Source organism: Canis aureus, chromosome 32 (assembly GCF_053574225.1).
Source record: "Canis aureus isolate CA01 chromosome 32, VMU_Caureus_v.1.0, whole genome shotgun sequence".
NCBI classification, from domain to species: Eukaryota; Metazoa; Chordata; class Mammalia; order Carnivora; family Canidae; genus Canis; species Canis aureus.
In genome coordinates, this window is record NC_135642.1 from 31,782,562 (window position 1) to 31,799,557 (window position 16,996).

At 44.1% G+C, this 16,996-nt stretch overlaps 1 protein-coding gene across 3 annotated transcripts in view; it reads left to right on the plus strand.

Moving 5' to 3' along the window:
* Positions 1-7,215: 7,215 nt before the first annotated feature.
* TLN2 (talin 2) overlaps positions 7,216-16,996 on the plus strand; it is a 426,778-nt gene continuing 416,997 nt past the window's right edge. For 2 of the 3 annotated variants that reach the window (XM_077881335.1, XM_077881341.1), the window contains exon 1: positions 7,216-7,356. The gene's annotated coding sequence lies outside the window, so the exon portion shown is untranslated. Of the gene's footprint in view, positions 7,357-8,613; positions 8,654-16,996 lie in introns of those variants that run through there. The other variant, XM_077881336.1, reaches the window with a different exon arrangement.

Here is a 16,996-nt window from a genome sequence, read left to right on the forward strand (position 1 = left end):
GGCTATTATTGTTAACTCTATAATTGCAGTGTGCTTATATAAGAAAATGTCCATAAGATTTAAAGAGTAGAATGTTTTCAGTGGTTAGGGATGAAATGACATGATGTCTGAAATTTGTTTTACAATACGCCAAAAAAAAAAAAAAAAAAGGATAGCTAAAGCAAGCAGTAATATTTTGGGATTGTTGAAAAGGGGATATCGGGTACATGGGGTTCATTATGCAATTCTACTTTTGCTATATTTTTAAATATTTTCATGATAGCATATTAGAATAAAAAACTCCACGTCCCAAGAACAAAGAAAGTAAGCAGCAGAATAGTATGCCACTATTTGTGGACAGAAGTGAACATATGTCTGTGCTATAGACATAGAATACCTTGGAAGGATACCCAGGAAACTGGCAAAAGTGATTGCCTCTGGAGAGAACTGGGTGACTGAGGACAGGGATGGAAGAGAGACTATTCAAATAACTTTTTGAAGAGAGGATGGAGAATTACATACAGAGAGAAACTGGTTTTATGAACTTGGCCCTTGTAAGTCTGGTTTTATTCCTCCTAACATCCTAGTCATCTATTGTTTGTAAACTGGGCATTTATACTCTGTGGGCCATATTCACCTTAAAAAGTTAATTTATGTCAATGACGGAGAAATTTATTTAATAAACATTTGTTCAGTGCCTGCTGCATTGGGTGCTGGGTCCTAGGGGACAAAAAGATGAGTCAGACACGGCATCATCAAAATGATAGGGTTTAACATCAATTCACTAATGCTTTTTTATTTTAGGCATAAAAAGAAGGAACCTCAGAACAGCCAATTCTTTTATTTTGACAGTCTTTCTGACTCATTAAGAAATCTATTTAGCTGTGCCAAGTTCTAAGGATAATGAAGAAAGATTTGCATCAGTCAGTAATGTGGCTGAAATCCAGTGAAATGCAGAAAGCTGATGTGTTGGGTACTCTGTATTTAGGTACTATAGTAATAAGGGTCATTCAACAAAAGTTAGAATGTCATGGAGTAGAATTAGAAAGTTAAGTGATATTAAAATACTCCTTTATCCCACTGATTATGTAGAGTCCTTTTTTTTCCATAGTAGCCTGTGGTTCTGAACTACACATGAATACATTAAAAAAGATAAAAACCCTTTAATTTCATAGGAGGCCAAAATGATCTTTTTGCAAATAATCTTTCTGATATTAGGGAAGATGTTATTCCCTTGTTCCTATTTTATCTTTAGGTAGAAAAATTAAGCTAATTGAGTTGGTGCTGGAGGTTTTTGTTTTTGTTTTTTTTTTTTTTTTTTTTAATTTTTATTTATTTGTGATAGTCACAGAGAGAGAGAATGAGGCAGAGACACAGGCAGAGGGAGAAGCAGGCTCCATGCACCGGGAGCCCGACGTGGGATTCGATCCCGGGTCTCCAGGATCGCGCCCTGGGCCAAAGGCAGGCGCCAAACCGCTGCGCCACCCAGGGATCCCTTTTGTTTTGTTTTAATTTTATTCAAATTGTACTGGGGCAAATATTTAAAGAATAGTCCTAAGTGTTGATGCATTACAAATCATCTGAATGGTTATTTCCTTCCTTTTCCATCTCTTCCAGTTCCCTTCCAACTTAGTTACCTTTTGCATGGCTCTGTACCATGCCAGCTTTACAGTTTTGGTAATTATGGTTCTGACTATGCTGAAAAATCTGAGTTTATTAATATAAAAATAGAAAAATGTGATAGTGCCAAAAGTCTGACAAATCTCAATAGATCACCTTTTGGGGCAAAGTGAGGACAATAAATCTTCCTAACCTGAAGGAGATAGATCCAGCAGGGAGTAAAAGTATATTCAAAATAATGAGACAAATAATGTATAAGCCAGTTCACCAGAACTCCTGCTTTGTAGTTGACCTTATAAAGGTTTAGTTGGCTACCAGATGATCCCAGCTTGAAATCCTAAGACATCTGCTTCAGGCTGCTCTGGGCAACAGAACATAGGACTACAGGATCACAGCTACTTCTCGGTGCCTAGGACTGGTCTTGTCAGGAAAAAAAAAACATCTTTTTGGGGTGTATTCTAAACGTCTGGAACTTTATTTCTGAGGAAAGTGACTGGATGAAAGAAGACCTTTAAAGACCTCTTATCAACAGAATCAGTTTGAATATCTTGTGTACCCTGTCTCATCTTTCCAACCCTTCTGAAAGGCAAGGGTTGTATTTTATTCAGTTGGATTCTGCACAGCTGAGAAGAGTGTTTTGGTCATAATGGGTCCAGACCCTAGTTCAATGAATATTTGTTAAATTGATTTGAAGAAATAAGCAAGTAAAAATTGTGGTGTATTTATTTTTTTAAAATTTATTTATCTGTGATGTAGACACAAAGTCATGCTTATCTCTCTGAAGTCATATTAAAATTATGTAAGTTATTTCTATGTGTACTCACTATATTTCAATACATTCAATTCTGTAATAAAAACAATGACTTAGATACAATTTAATCATCTTATTTGTTTAAAGCAAGCCTATTCCATTCGATTTTGGAAGATTTAGGATGATATTTCCTACATGATGATAAATGTTATTTTTATTTAAAAAATGCTTTAGGTAAACTACACCAAAGTAGAGCTTGAACTTAGCACCCCAAGATCAAGAGTCGTGTGCTCTACTGACTGAGATGGCCAAGTGCCCCATTATATTATTTTTAAATAAACATTGGTCTGATACCTAAACAAAATACTTTGAAAGAGTTATATTAATACATCTGCAGAGACAAGGAAGCCAATTTTATTGAACATGTTTCAGTGGTAGAGGGGCAATTTGTTATGAGCACAGATTAAAATTTTTTAATTTAAAAGTCTGTAATACCTTGATATTGTGGAATATTTCATGAAAACATGTTTATATAACTTTTTTAAAAACCCCAAATGGCCAGAGACCTAAAAGTTATATATTTACCAAAAAGTCTTGATGATCCACAATAAAAATATTGTTAACCACAGCATAACCTTAAACATGTTTTCTCCAATCTATGAGCAAGCAAGCAAAAGAGAAACATCCTGCCTCACATGTTTATACTATTGTATTTAAAGATAAATCCAAGTTAGTACAATAATAACAATTATTGGTATTCTTCTAAATAGTGCATTTCTTCAGGGACATTAAAAAAATTTATCTATCCATTCTAGAAAAAGAGAGTGAGAGCAGGAGGATGGGCAGAGGGAGAGGAGAGAGAAAGAGAGAGAGAGAGAGAGAGAGAGAGAGAATCACTAAGCAGACTCTCTGCTAAGCACAGAACCCATCGCAAAACCCCAAGACAACGAGCCCAGCTGAAACCAAGAGTCGATCGCTCAAATGATTGTGCAGGCGTCCCTTCAGGGACATTTAAAGAACCTTTCATAGAGTGTTCTATATGCCATGGGAAAAGAAAAGTTATTATCAAGCATATCCTAATGGGTATACTAATAACAACATTTTCCTGAGTCTATGTAAGCAAATTCCTCTAAAAAAAATAATAATTTTGGGGGAATGCCTGAGTGGCTCAGTCAGTTAAGCATCTCCCTTGGCTCAGATCATGATTCAAGATCCTGAGATCGAGCCCCACATTGGGCTCCCTGCTCAGGAATCTGCTTCTACCTCTTCCTCTGCCCTCCTCCCATCCACCACCTCCAGCTTATGCTCTCTCTCTCTCTCAAATAAATAAAATCTTTTTTAAAAAAAAAGATATTTAGAAAAATGGAGAAAGGAAGAAAAAATAAAAAGAAGAAAAAGAGAGGGAAAAAGGACATTCGAATCTGCATTTTATCACTCCATACTGAATAGCGAAGAATGAGGTGAGACCCTATGCTTACAGGTAACTAAAAAACGGAAACATGAATTCTTGCAAAGGGTCATACATCTGCCTCTCAAATAAAATGAAAATAACTTTATTGATTATATGCTATATTGAAACTGAGATAATATTCCCTGAATTATTATTGGGTAATAGACTATCCTAGAACTTATAATAAGAAAAGAAATGGAGAGATTTCTGTAAACCTGAAGATGTCAAATGCGAATAGAGGCTTGAGTGTCTTGTTTTCATCTCTGATTCTGAGTAATAGGCAATTTTTAGAAAATATAGTTCCCATACCCACCTTGCTCCTGAGAATGGATACAATTTTGAGAAAGGGAAAAATTTTGTGAACTGTTGATGTATGTATGTATCAAGAATGCCCTAGAAAATATCTTAACATAGCACAAATTTTGATCATATAAACAACAGTGGAAAACAATATTTAGTGAAATTTCTTTTAGCTCTTCAATATAGACACAATTGGTATGCACATGTGCAGATAGGTTGTCAGGAGGTTAAGGCAAATTGTGCAATGAGAGGAGGGTAATAATTTCTTAGCTTTTGGCTCTGTAGCTCCGAGTGATGCCTGGTTTGGGATTTTACAGATTTTACAGTTCTAGCTTTGGGAAAAAATGGATTTTAGTTCCAGATGTATTTGTAAGTCAGTTGGAAGCTTTCTCTTTGATTTACTTTCCCAAATGCTGAACTCTATTCACAGAAAATGAATATTTTTTCAGTTCCTAATTATTTGCTTGGCAGAAAGTGGGACAATATGAAGGCTTGGTAAATTGCATAGATGGAATGAGTTTTACCTTGGGTCCTAGATAACTCTAAGATAACTGCCACCGTGTTTCCCTCTGCTGGGTGGAGACAAAGCCCAAGAATGCAAACTCGTTAAAAGAAGTATTAGTCTGCTCTATACTGAACTATGATCACTGTGACTGGTATAGACAGAGACTACTAGTAGCTGACTCTAAATTTAGAAATAACTGTCTTTTCAGGTCTAGGGTGGGGGAGTCTCAATTTTAAAGCGCTTACTGTAGGTTACTGGTAAAGTAAATTTTACCTCTATTGGGGAATCTGTTGAAAAACAATGCTAGGCAATAGACTGGTTAGAGTTGGTTTTTCTAAAGAAATAGTACATGGCTTTGAGATCATAAGAGAGGCTAGAGAAAATGAGAAATTATAAAGATAAGTGAAGTATCCAAAGTCATTTGGTTAGAAGCCAGGACTAACTAAGGCAAAGAATTCTAGGATTGATGTTCCTTCTCATTGGGAGATGGGGTTTCAGTGATCTTAGCCACAAATTAGTACTAATTGGATTAGTAATGACAGATATTCAGACACCTGCACCTCACTGCTTGAAATGTAGATTTGGCTGTCATTTTGAAGAGTAAGATTACTGAATTAAACCAGGGTTATGACTCTACAAGCTCTTAGCATCCCAGGATTATCCTGGCAGTCTAATAGCAGAGATAACTTTTCAAACATCTTAGGAACTAGCTAAGTTGACACTGAACAAACATGCTATTTTCATAAAATGAGAATTTATTGAGCACCCACTCTGAGTCAGGACCTCTTTTAGGCATAGAGATCCAGGTAAGCTCCGCATCTGATGGAACTTAACTTCTAATATTAAATGGCATTTCATTTGCAGGCAGTGGAAGGACACAGGATACTCTGAGAAGGATGAATTAAGTCATGTAAAAAATTCAAATCTAAGTTGGGGGAAGAAGACTGATTTCGAGACACTTGATGGGATACCATCGGGTGCTATCACCAAGGACTAAGTGGACGGGAAACGTAACTTTAGTTGCAAACAATTTTTCTTTCAGTGTTGATGAGCTTGTGTAAACCTGGCCTTTGAACTATAAAAATCTGGTTGCTTCTTGTCAGTGAACCAAGGGACAATTTAGGTGGCATTAACTCAATGAGCTTATTGCTAATCTCTTGCAGGAATCAATACACATTTACTTTTTAGCCATCCCGAGTGACCTGCTGTTATCACCAGTTATTGCTAGACTGGTGACCATTGAGAAGGTGTGAACAGAAACATTTCACCCGCGTGATTAGAAAGTCTGGGCCCTGCCACTTTTAGGGCTTTCTCAAGTTGCCAATTCAGTGGTTCTGATTGTGCTTTTTGATTTTAAAGTCTGTTCTCTGCAAGAAGTTACAAAGCTGTACTCTGATAATACATACATAATCAGCGTATTATGTATTATTCACTGTGGTCATAATGAAACCAAACTCCTCAGCCCAGACAAGAACAGGCTGTTGTTCTTATGGGATATCCAGCCTTATCCAATGTCCCAATAGACTTCCGGACGATAGTTTCAATTTACAAAATCAACTCGCTTTCCAGTGCATAGCAACACCAGTTTCATGCTCTGAGAAAACGTTCGGAAGTGGCTGTAGTTCCATTTGTGACTAATCTGGAGAAACTGCTATTTCTCGGGCAGAGGGGTCCATCCTAGTTATTTTGTATTGAGCTGGAAAAAACTTCAAGGTCTTTTACTTAAAAAAAAAAAAAATTTTTTTTTTAAAAACTACAAAAATCAGGTGTTCCTGACAGAAAAATCAGAAACTACAACTAAGCAGGAAAAGAAAAATCACCCACACTGCCACCCATCAGAGAGAGCTAGTTAACATCTGTCCAGTCTTGTCGCCTGTCTCCATCACAGTTCAAAAGATGAGATCGTAGGGTACACAGTACTCTGTGATTTGTCGCCTTGTCCCCCAAAGAGCCATCGTGTTGTTCAACGTCACGTCATCCTACACGTCCTGACACCTGCATATATGTAACAGGCGTGTAATTGACTTTATTCAAGGGTATGGTAAGCAGGAGACAAATGGTCCTTATTAATTGAATAATTAGTTAATTAATTGAATAGAGGGCCCCCGCTGCCCCTTCCTTAGTGACCCCGAAACCCTAAGTGACCTCTGACCACCAATTTCAGGGTCGCGGGGGCAGCGCGCGCGGGCGGGGCAGGGGGCGATGGCACCGCCGCTGGAGCGCACCGGCCCCACGTCCCCGAACTCCGCGGCTCGCTTCGGGGTGGCCAGGGCTCCGCGGGCGGCGCGCTGCGCTCCGGGGACCCCAATCCAGGGACGCCGCGCCCCCACCCCACTCTCCCTCGCATCTGAGCCCGAGTTCGGGGGGGCCGGGGTCACTCTGCGCCCCCTCCCCCCCACGACAGCGCGGCCGGCGGGCCGCCTGCCCCCGCGGACCCTCTCGGCCCAGGGCGGCGGGACAGAGACCCAGAGCGGCCCGGGCCGGCGCAGCCCGGGTGCCGCACGGCGCCGCTGCTGGACCGGAGCCGCGCGGGGCCGCGCCGTCCCCGAGTGATGACGCGCTTCCTGCCCTCCCGGCGCTCGCGGGCCGTGCGCTCGCGCTCGCCCTCGGCTCTTGTTCCGCGCCCGGAGCCAGCGGCGGCGGCAGCGGCTGAGGCGGCTGCGGGAGCGGAGCGGTCGCCGGGCGCGCGGGGGGACGCCGGCTGCACTCCGGGGCAGGCGCTCTGCAATGAGACAGTAAATGCATCCCCCGGTAAGGCGCACGGCTCACTCGGGTTTCCCTCTTCCTCCAGCTGCATGCACGTTGCATGGATTTCTCGTGTCTTTTCCCTCCCCTGTACAGAAGGAAAATGTGGGTGGTTTTTTTTTCCTCCCTTTTGCATCTCGTGAGTGATGCCAATGCAGAAAAAAACCCGCAAAGCTCCCAGATTTGATCTCCTAGGAGGGCTTTTTGCAAAAATAATAATAATAATAATAATGCTAATAAAAATAAAATTAAATTAATGCACCTGTCTATTGCACATGTATGTTTCACTGCACTCGACCCGGGCGCAGCGGTTTGCAAGCAGGCTGGCAGCCGGCGCCCGAGAGCGGATTCCTGGCGGCGGGCAGCCCGTCCCCTCCGGGGCTCCCGCCGGGTTTCCGGTAACTGGGCTTTGAAAGGCGGCCCCGCCTGCACGGAGTGTCCCCTCGGCCCCGGCCGGGCCCCCGCGCCCGCAGAGTTGGCGCGGGCGGAGCGGCTTCATTCCAACGCTGGCCGCCGCGACTCCAGCGCCACTTTGCAAACAAGTCTCCGGCCGCGGCTCGCGGCGAAGACAGCCCGCGGGTGCGGACGGAGCTGGTGCGGAGCTCGTGCGGCCGCGGACCCTCCGAGCTGCCGACTCCGCGACTCCCCCTCGGCGGCCTCGCCACCGGCACAGCTGCTGGCTGCGGAGGGGCCCGGGCAGCGCCCCCCCAGAGCGAGAGCGGGCTTCGGCTTCAGCGGCGCTGGCCTCGCGCCGCCCGTTCCTTCCTCGGCTCCGCCAGCGCCAGTTGCGCGCCCCCGGGGAGCCGGGGAGCCGGGGCGCCCGGACGCCGGGCATGTCGGGGTTCCCCGCGGGGCCCGAGGAGCGACGTTCGAGGGCGCCATATTTTCCGTGGGTCTTGGCTGCGGGGGCTCCGGGGACAGCGCGGGGTCCCGGCCCCGGCCGCGGCGGCGGAGGGGGCTCGGCCGGGAAAGTTTGCGCGCCGAGGCAGGCGCGGAGGCGGCCGCGCAGGGCGCACGCGGAGCCGGCCCAGGGGAGGCGCGCGGCGGCAGCGCGTGGCAGGCGGGCCGGGCCCGCGGGGGGGGGGCGGGCGAGCCGCCGTCAGGGGCTCCCGGTCCCGCCGGGACGCGGCGCGCGGGCTCCCGGGCGCACGGAACACGCCCCTCGCCCGCTCCGCCCGGGCCGTGCGCTCGGCGGCGTCCCCGGGCCGGCTCCTCCCGCGCGCCCCGCCGGAGCCGATCCCCGCGGGAGGGGAGGCGGGAGCGGCCCGGGGCTGTCGCCGCGACGCCCGCTCTCGGAGGCCAGGTAAGGGGCGGCGGGCGGCGGGCGGGCGGCGTTTCCCGAAGTTGGGGCTCGGGTGGGGCTCGGGGAAACTCGAACGGGCGCGTCCGCGGCGAGTGGAGGGCGGGAGGGGCATGCAGTCCGAGCCCGCGCCCCGAGGTAGCGGCCAGCGGCCGGGGACGCCGGGGGGCGGGCGCGCGGGCGCCTGGCGCTGCCGAGACGCGGGGGCAGGAGCGGGAGCAGCGGGCCCCGAGCGCGCCGACACGCGGCGCCCCGCCCCCTGCTCGGCTCTCACGGCGGCCGCGCGTGCCGGGCTGAGGCGTCCGTGCCGCTGCGCGCCCTCCCCGCGGCTCCCGGCTCCCGGCTCCCGGCTCCCGAGCCTGCGGCCGGCGGCTTCCCGGGACGGCGCTGCGGGCTTGCTCGGCGACGTGCGGTCGCCCGCGGCCTCCGCTCCGTGAGGGGCACAGGAAGGGCGTGTTTGCCGACCCGCCGTCACCCGCGCGCGGAGACCTGCCGGCCCCGCTCCCTGGCGTCCCGCCGAGGCGGTGCCGTCCTGTCGAGGTCACGTCAGCCCTCGGGGCTTCGTCGCCGGAGAGGCTGCGGGGGCCACCGGGAGGGGGCTCGGACGCCTTCCTCTGAGGCGCGCCCTGGGAGCGAGGGACCGCGCCGCCCCTTCGCCAGCCCCCCTCAGCCGGTGCCTCCGGGCCGAGGGCCCCCACTGCGCGTCGGAGGTTTGTCTTCCGTGATTGCAGATCTGGGGTGTCGGCGCCAACCCTGGGGGTGCGGGTGGGTGTCCCAAGGGGCCTTGACGGCTCCCTGCGTGAACGCTCCTTCTTTTTTCTTTTCTTTTCCCATTGAGCCCTGGAATAGTGGAAAACACCCAAGAGCCCAAGATACATTTATCCGAAATTAACATAACTAATTTAGGAGAGAATCAAATCAGTTGCAGAAAAGCATTTATTTCATAAAGTTCCCAGTCTTTAGCGGTGGTACCTTGAATCGCAAGAAACACAGGGTTCTTCAGATTGGGGAAGTCACTGAATTTTCTCTGCCTTGGTACTTGGTACCCACTTGGGTTATTAAGGATATACAAAATAGTGTTAATTAAAGTGTCTTTTTTTTTTTTGACATTAATGTTGTGCTTCTACTTCAATCAGAAAGCAGATTTTTAAGACTTAACTCTGTTAAATGAGTTACTGGCTTAGGCGAATAGGTGTGCCTTGAATTCACTAGTGCTAAACCTATTGTTTAGGGTTTTTCAAACCAAACGCTGTTTTTTTTCCTAGAGTATTTTTACAGGAAGTTGGGTTTTACAAAGAGGAGTGTGTGTGTGTGTGTGTGTGTGTGTGTGAGAGAGAGAGAGAGAGAGAGACAGAGACTGTGATGGGTAGAGATAGAGATTTCTAATCCAGGTTCTGTTTTGTACCTCAAAATTACACTGATTCCCATCTTCCTGCACCCCTCACTCACAGCAGATAATTAGTTCCCAAGAGCAGTTAAGGGAGGTTACGGATGGTGAACCATCTAAATTTTTACCAACTATGCTCGGAAAAAAAAAAAAAAAGTCTATACATCTAAAAATGTATTTATTCGTTTTAGCATAATGCTTTGTAACTACATATATTTCACATTGTGTGCATGTACTACATGTTGTATGATAAAAATTAAATTTAAAAAATCGCTGTCTTAAAAAATCTGAAATAAAAACTTAAGAGAAGTTGCAGACCCTTCAATCTTCATTCCCAAGTTTACTACTTTCATGTTTATGATTTCTTATGCCTCTCTTAACAAGGTGTTATAAATTGTGCTTTGTTGCCTCTTGCCTGATTCATATTATAACTTCGTGACTTGATCAAAGGTCTTGCATTTTTGTTGTTGTTGTTGTTAAGAAGGTTTTATAACTTCAAAAGATTAGAAAACGTCTGTGCTATTTGGAGAGTTGCCTGTCAGTTTACCCCACTGTGTGGTGTGTATGTTGTGGTGTGTGTGTGGCCCGTCCAAACTCTTGGGACAGTGTCTGAAACTTATGATCCATGACAGATATTATTGATTCAGAACTTTTGAGTCATGATGTTTTCTAGGAGATTTTAGGTGGAGTTTGGCCAATACAGGAAGTACTAAAAAAGAGTTAAATAATTCAAAGTCAGTTTTATTGGGTACAAAAAATTTTAAAGACAAGAAGGAAAACTTAATAAGCAGGGCCAGAATTACAGCTTAACTTAAGCAACTGGTGCCTTTTTAATTACAGTACTTTCCCCCAGAACTTCTTAATCCTATTATTTTTATATTTAATAAGGAGACTAGTTAAAACATAAGCCAAACAGAACTATTACAAATAATGGGGATAAGTGGTGGGTTCAACCAGATGTTTTGCCTGAAGTTAAAAGAGTTAAGGAATCTGAACTCTGTCAAACTCCCCCTGCAAGCCCTCCCTACAGGCCCCTCCTCAGTAAGCAGGGGATTTTAAGGGGCAAAAAATCTTGAAGGGGGTGGAGACAGAAAACCAAAAAAGAAATGACGAAATGCTGAAGGTAGGCTTCTCCTGACATCACCATCCTGACAACCTTTGGCTCTGTGGCAGGTGCCATTTGAATGACAACTGGTAAACAAGGCTGGGTACAAAATGCTTTGGTTGTAAGAGCCTTTCTTTATCGTCAGCCGGAACTCTGAATTAAGACTGGGCTCATTTGCCACCCATTTCACAGCGGATTTTCAGAGTCAATGCCAAGAACATGATTTTTTCCCTTAACCAACAATGTAATTTCAGCTAAAGTGATGCTGTTCTGAATATGTAGGAAAAATAATGAATATTTGTATTTCCTTTTTACTCTTCTAGCTTCAATCTTTTTTTTTTTTTTTTTTAAGATTTTTATTTATTTATTCATGAGAGACACACGGAGAGAGGTAGAGACATAGGCAGAGAGAGAAACCGGCTCCCCAGCTGTGAACCTGATGTGGGACTCTGTCCCGGGAACCCGGGATCATACCCTGAGCTGAAGGCAGACGCTCAACCGCTGAGCCACCCAGGTGTCCCAACTTCTAGTTTCAATCTTAACAAAATTCTCTAAGTCTCCTATTCACTTAGTCAGCAATTGTTTTGAGGACTTACTATGCACTTCATGCTAAGAAGACATCCCCTGTCCTAATCTCACATGCTGAGTTCCTAGGGAGTGATATTCATTTGTACTTTACATATCTAATAGATGAGGGGGGGTGGTGAGTATGTGATTAAATAGTATTTGAAGGACAACATAATAAACAAAGGATATGAACAGTCAGTTCCCAAAAGAAGAGAGATAAATGGTCAATAAACATGTGAAAAGATTCTTAACCTCCACAATGGTCAGGGTAATGCAAATTTAAAACACATTACTTTTCTGTCCACTCAGTTAACCCACTTTTTAAAAAATCGGTAACATCTTCTGTTAGATGTGTGTGGGGGCAACTCATAGACTCTTGGGAGTTTGAATTGCCAAAAAACTTAGGGAAAGCAGACAATTTCTCTTTAAGTTTGGAATGAACTATATGCCCCAGCAATCCCATATTTGGAGGCCTGGTTTACAGAAAGAAAAACATCAACATACAAAGATCTGTGTGTAAAGATGTTTATTGTGGGGTTATTCAAGTAAATAAGCAATATGAAATGTCCATCACTAGGATAAATAAATAGGGTTTATTTTGGATTATTTTGCAAGGGATATCCATGATGTATTAAATGTAAATAAAATCAAGTTATAGAGTATCAGATGTAGTATGATCCTATTTCTGATTTGAAAAAGCCCTATTATAGAACACTGGAGAAAGATATGGAAGGACACATAAAGCTTGAGATTGTTTAAAATTGGCAGTGGGAAAGGGGGAAGGGTGATTCATGTGTTTCATATACACCTTGATTGGTTTACTTAAACAAAAACTTTTCTATATGGAAGCACTTTAAAATAGTATTTGGTTCATGGATATGAAACTTTATTGAGACCCTTTTGGAAACAACACCACACCTGCTTTCTCTGATGCTTTCTGCAGCAATCTTTAATCTCTTTGGAAACTTTCAGTTAATTATCTTTTGATATTCTGAGATTTCTCAGTTTTGAGTCAATGCTTTCATTGTAAAGGATGGCTTTAGAAAAAGCTGTTTGTTTACTTTATCCCCCAGGAGAGAAGTGAGAATAAGAGATCAAGAAAGCTCTTAGCAAGCACTTTCCTTTTCCTTGACTTTCTCTGAATCCGACTCAGGGAAGGTCTGGCCAATTGCACAGTCTTCTCAGATAGCAGCAGCCTCTCCTCAAGCTTGGTTTTCCTGTCCGAGGCTCAGAGAGGTACTGTCTAATGGCTCTGCTGGCATTTGAACTCCCGTCTCCTTCTACAAGATCTCCAGCTTGCTGACTGCTCTGTACCATTTATAATCTTACCTTCTAGTGTGATTTTTGAAACTTGATAGAATTTTTTTTTTGAAACTTGATAGAATTTATGAATTCTTGGCAGTTAGCACTAAAATCAAACTTCGAAAAACAGTGGAAACTCCATCCACGTTTTAAGAAGTCCGTGCTACGTGACCTTGTGAGTCCTAGTGGGAGACTCAGAGTCTCAACCCACTGCAAGCCAGGGCTCTGCTGCACAATTTGAAAATCATGGTTTTAGATACCACCAGTGGTTCCCCAGCTAGAATGCATCAGAATCACTTCCAGGGCTTGTTAAAAGCCAGATTGTTGGGCCAGGGTTTTAGACTCTGTAAGTCTTGGGTGGAGTTTGTTAATTTGCATTTTTAATAAGTTCCCGGGTAATGCTGATCTTGGTGATCATGGACCATACTTTGAGAATTGCTGGTTTTGAGAAACCAGCTTCCTGTTTTACAGATCTTGTGTTCTTGTCCAGCCAGGGGATTAAAGTTAGAATGCCAGTTAGGGCAATTTAACTCACTTTTATCAATTTTACCAAGCAGAGAGAAATAAATATTTGGGTTATGTTATTTGAATGTTGTCTACATCTCTTGTACGTGTTTGGGGATTTAATGATGGATAGATGCATGTTTACTCCACAGTGAAAGTCAGAGTTCATTAGTATTGTTTTAATATTCTGTAATGGAGTCTCAAGCGAGAATGAAGAGGACTGTTAGCGATTGTTTCATTTTTGGTTTTTGGTTTTCAGCATGCATGCATATGGAAGATTTGAAGCCATTGATTTCTTTTAACAAAAGTTGGCTACATGTCAAGGGCATTGTGAAGAAAATGGTGACCAGATGATAAATGTTGCTTAAATTGTATTGTAATCTGGTCATTAGTGCATTTTTTTTTTTTTTTGGAGGAAATTAAGTGCAGTAGCCATTAATTTCAACAAGTGTTTATTTCACTGTTGCCAGAGGGGACATATTTCTAACAGTGCTTATCAGTGGCACATACATACTGTGCTGTCCTCAGGGACCCTTACTTTTGTATAAGTTCATAGAGGCTCAGATGACCCAAAGCTCAAGAAGTTTCCCTGAAAGGCTCCCTTCTCCACCGATCCCCTAATTCTAAAATTCTTTTTTTTTTTAACATTTCTTTTTTTTTTTAATTTTTATTTATTTATGATAGTCAGAGAGAGAGAGGCAGAGACATAGGCAGAGGGAGAAGCAGGCTCCATGCACCGGCAACCCGATGTGGGACTCGATCCCGGGTCTCCAGGATCAAGCCCTGGGCCAAAGGCAGGCGCCAAACCGCTGCGCCACCCAGGGATCCTAAAATTCTTTAGCAGATAAACATTTGTTCTGTTTTTAGCCCCTTAATTTTAATGCTTTTTATTCTCTAATGATTTCACATGTAAGTTATAATAAGCAAAGCAAAATTGGTAGTAGAGTGTATGAAAAAAAGTGAAATGAGAGAGAACTTTTCATGAAACAGACCTTGACCTTAAGCTTATAGAATGAATCTCTTTTGTAGGATTTTCCACCCTGACTCTGTGTTGGGATCCCTTGGGGATTCTGATGCTTTGGTTTGGGTGGGGAGTTGGCATTTATGGGTGAGTTCTCCAGGTAATTCTGATATGTAGCTAAGGTAGAGAGCCTGGATCTATAGTCCTCTGCCTCATGTTGCTTCATTTTTTGAAGACTGTTCATCTGGCCCATAGTTCTTCCTCCCTTTGACTGACTGACTGTCCTTCCTTCCCTCCCTTTTTCTCTGTCTGCATTCTTTCCTTCCCTGAATGGAATAAACCAAATGACTTTTTCTGGGTGGTGGGATTATAAATGTTTAAAATTCCTAAAAATTACTTTTTTTGGTATTTTCCAAATTTTCTCTGTATTGAGGGTATGTTTCTTTTATAATCAGAAAACTTTAATAAAAATCGTATTAGTGGTTGGATTTTGGTTTTATACATATGAATTTACATTCCTCTATAATGATCAAATAACAAAGCTGTAACATCTCTGTATATACAGCAGTGAATGCAGTGTGCTTCCCCTTCTGTAATCCTTAGCTTGCTTTTGTTCAGATATTTTGGGATTATAGGTGTGACTTAATTCAGTTTTATATTATATAGCTTAATTTACAGGAAAGACTTAGAATTGAATTTTATAAGCCTGTTTTAAAACATTTTTCCTGCTTAATTTTAGATGCTTTATTAGTTTTTCTGATAATCAGAATTTTTAAACAGTGAGTCCTGTGGTACCATCAGCATTTTGGGTGACTTGAAATCTATAGAGATTGTCCACTCAACTCAGTCCCTTGGCCACCTCTCATTGTTACCTTTTCCTCTACCCTACTTCAGCCATCTCTTCCATGGTTATTTCTAGACAGAGGGTATTTAGCATCTTCTAGAGACATTTTTGTGTAGCATAGGTTGAAGGGAGGAAGGGGCACTACTGGCATTTAATCCCTAGAGGCCAAGGATGCTGCTATATGTCTTACAATGTATAGGACTGCCCCCACAACAAATAATTCTCCAGCCTAGAAGATCAGCCATGCCAGTGTTAAGAAACCCTTAGTGTCCTTGTTTTTTGTTTTTGTTTTTGTATTTTTTTTTTTTTTAAAAACACCGGTCCACAAGGGAGAGAGATTTGGTGTGATGATCCAGCATGAAAATATGCACACACAGCTGGAACAAGTTTCCTCAAACGTTATTTACCCTTACTAGGTATAATGTACTCTTAGACTTTTTATTTTGTTCAATTAAAAAATGCTCATCATAACCCACTAAATTGATTTCACTTCCCACTAGCTCTTGGTTTGAAAAACACGGTTTTAGACTTTGTCATTACCAGTAACTGCACCTCCAGCAAAATCTTCACAAGCATTCCAGTGTGACCCTCACTTGTTTTTCATCTTACTCGCTTTAGTACCCAGTTCCACCTAGCCTTCACCCTACAAGGGCCTCTGACCTGGTGACCCTTCCACTTTTCATTGACCATATCCCTCTCTCCTCCCCTGAGTTCCCCCCGCCCACAGCTCAGGTGCTCTAACACACCCTCAACTCCCTTGACCCTTTCTCCTTTCATCTAACTCTCTTGGGAAAACCCCTCCGTCCACCTACCATGCTCCTGCCTGAGGCCTAGGAACCGGCTAGAGAAAACACCTGGCCATCTGTATCGTCTCTCTCTTTTGATTTATAACTATAGATCTCAAGGGGGACTGTTGGTACACTGGAATGCACTATTGTACCCCACCATATTTCTGTCCCCACCCCCCTTTCAGCTGATGACTTGGCTTATTTCAGGGAGAAAAACAAGCAATTACGAGTTTCATCCTCCTCCTTCCTATTAAATCTGCTAGCCTATCTACAACTGTAGCCACACAGCATTGTATCCACAGAGCTTTTTAACCACATGTGCAATGGATCCTGTACTCATGCATGTATCTCCTTTCCCTTCTGCATAATCGTCTTTCCTTCTCGGATGGATAATCCCTCCTGAGAGAGATGCTGTAGTAGTAGTCCTCATATTAAGGAAAAAAAGCAACAACACAGCACACTCATGACCCCGTCCCCCCAATCAGTGACTCTTGCAGCTGCGGAGGTAACATTGGAGCCAACTGGTAAATGAAATGCACCCTACTCTCCTTAATAGTAAACCTTTCTGGAAGAATTGGCATACATTCTGCCCCATTTCTCCCTGCTCATTCTGTCTTGAACCCACTCCAATTTGGCTTTTGCCCCATCCTTCACTGAAGCCACGCTTCTTCAGGTACCAGTGGTATCTGGTGGCCAGCTCTTCCCTATCACCTTCTACAGCCTCTCAGCAGCGGTTAACCAGCTGATGGCTCTCTAGGACCTTTCTTCACCTGGCTTCCGTGCCACCGTCCTCATCAGGTTCTCCTGATGCCCTGGCTGCTCCGCCTCCAGCTCTCCTGCTGGATCTCCTCATCCTGGCTCCTGAAGGTTGGGGGCACTCCCTCACAC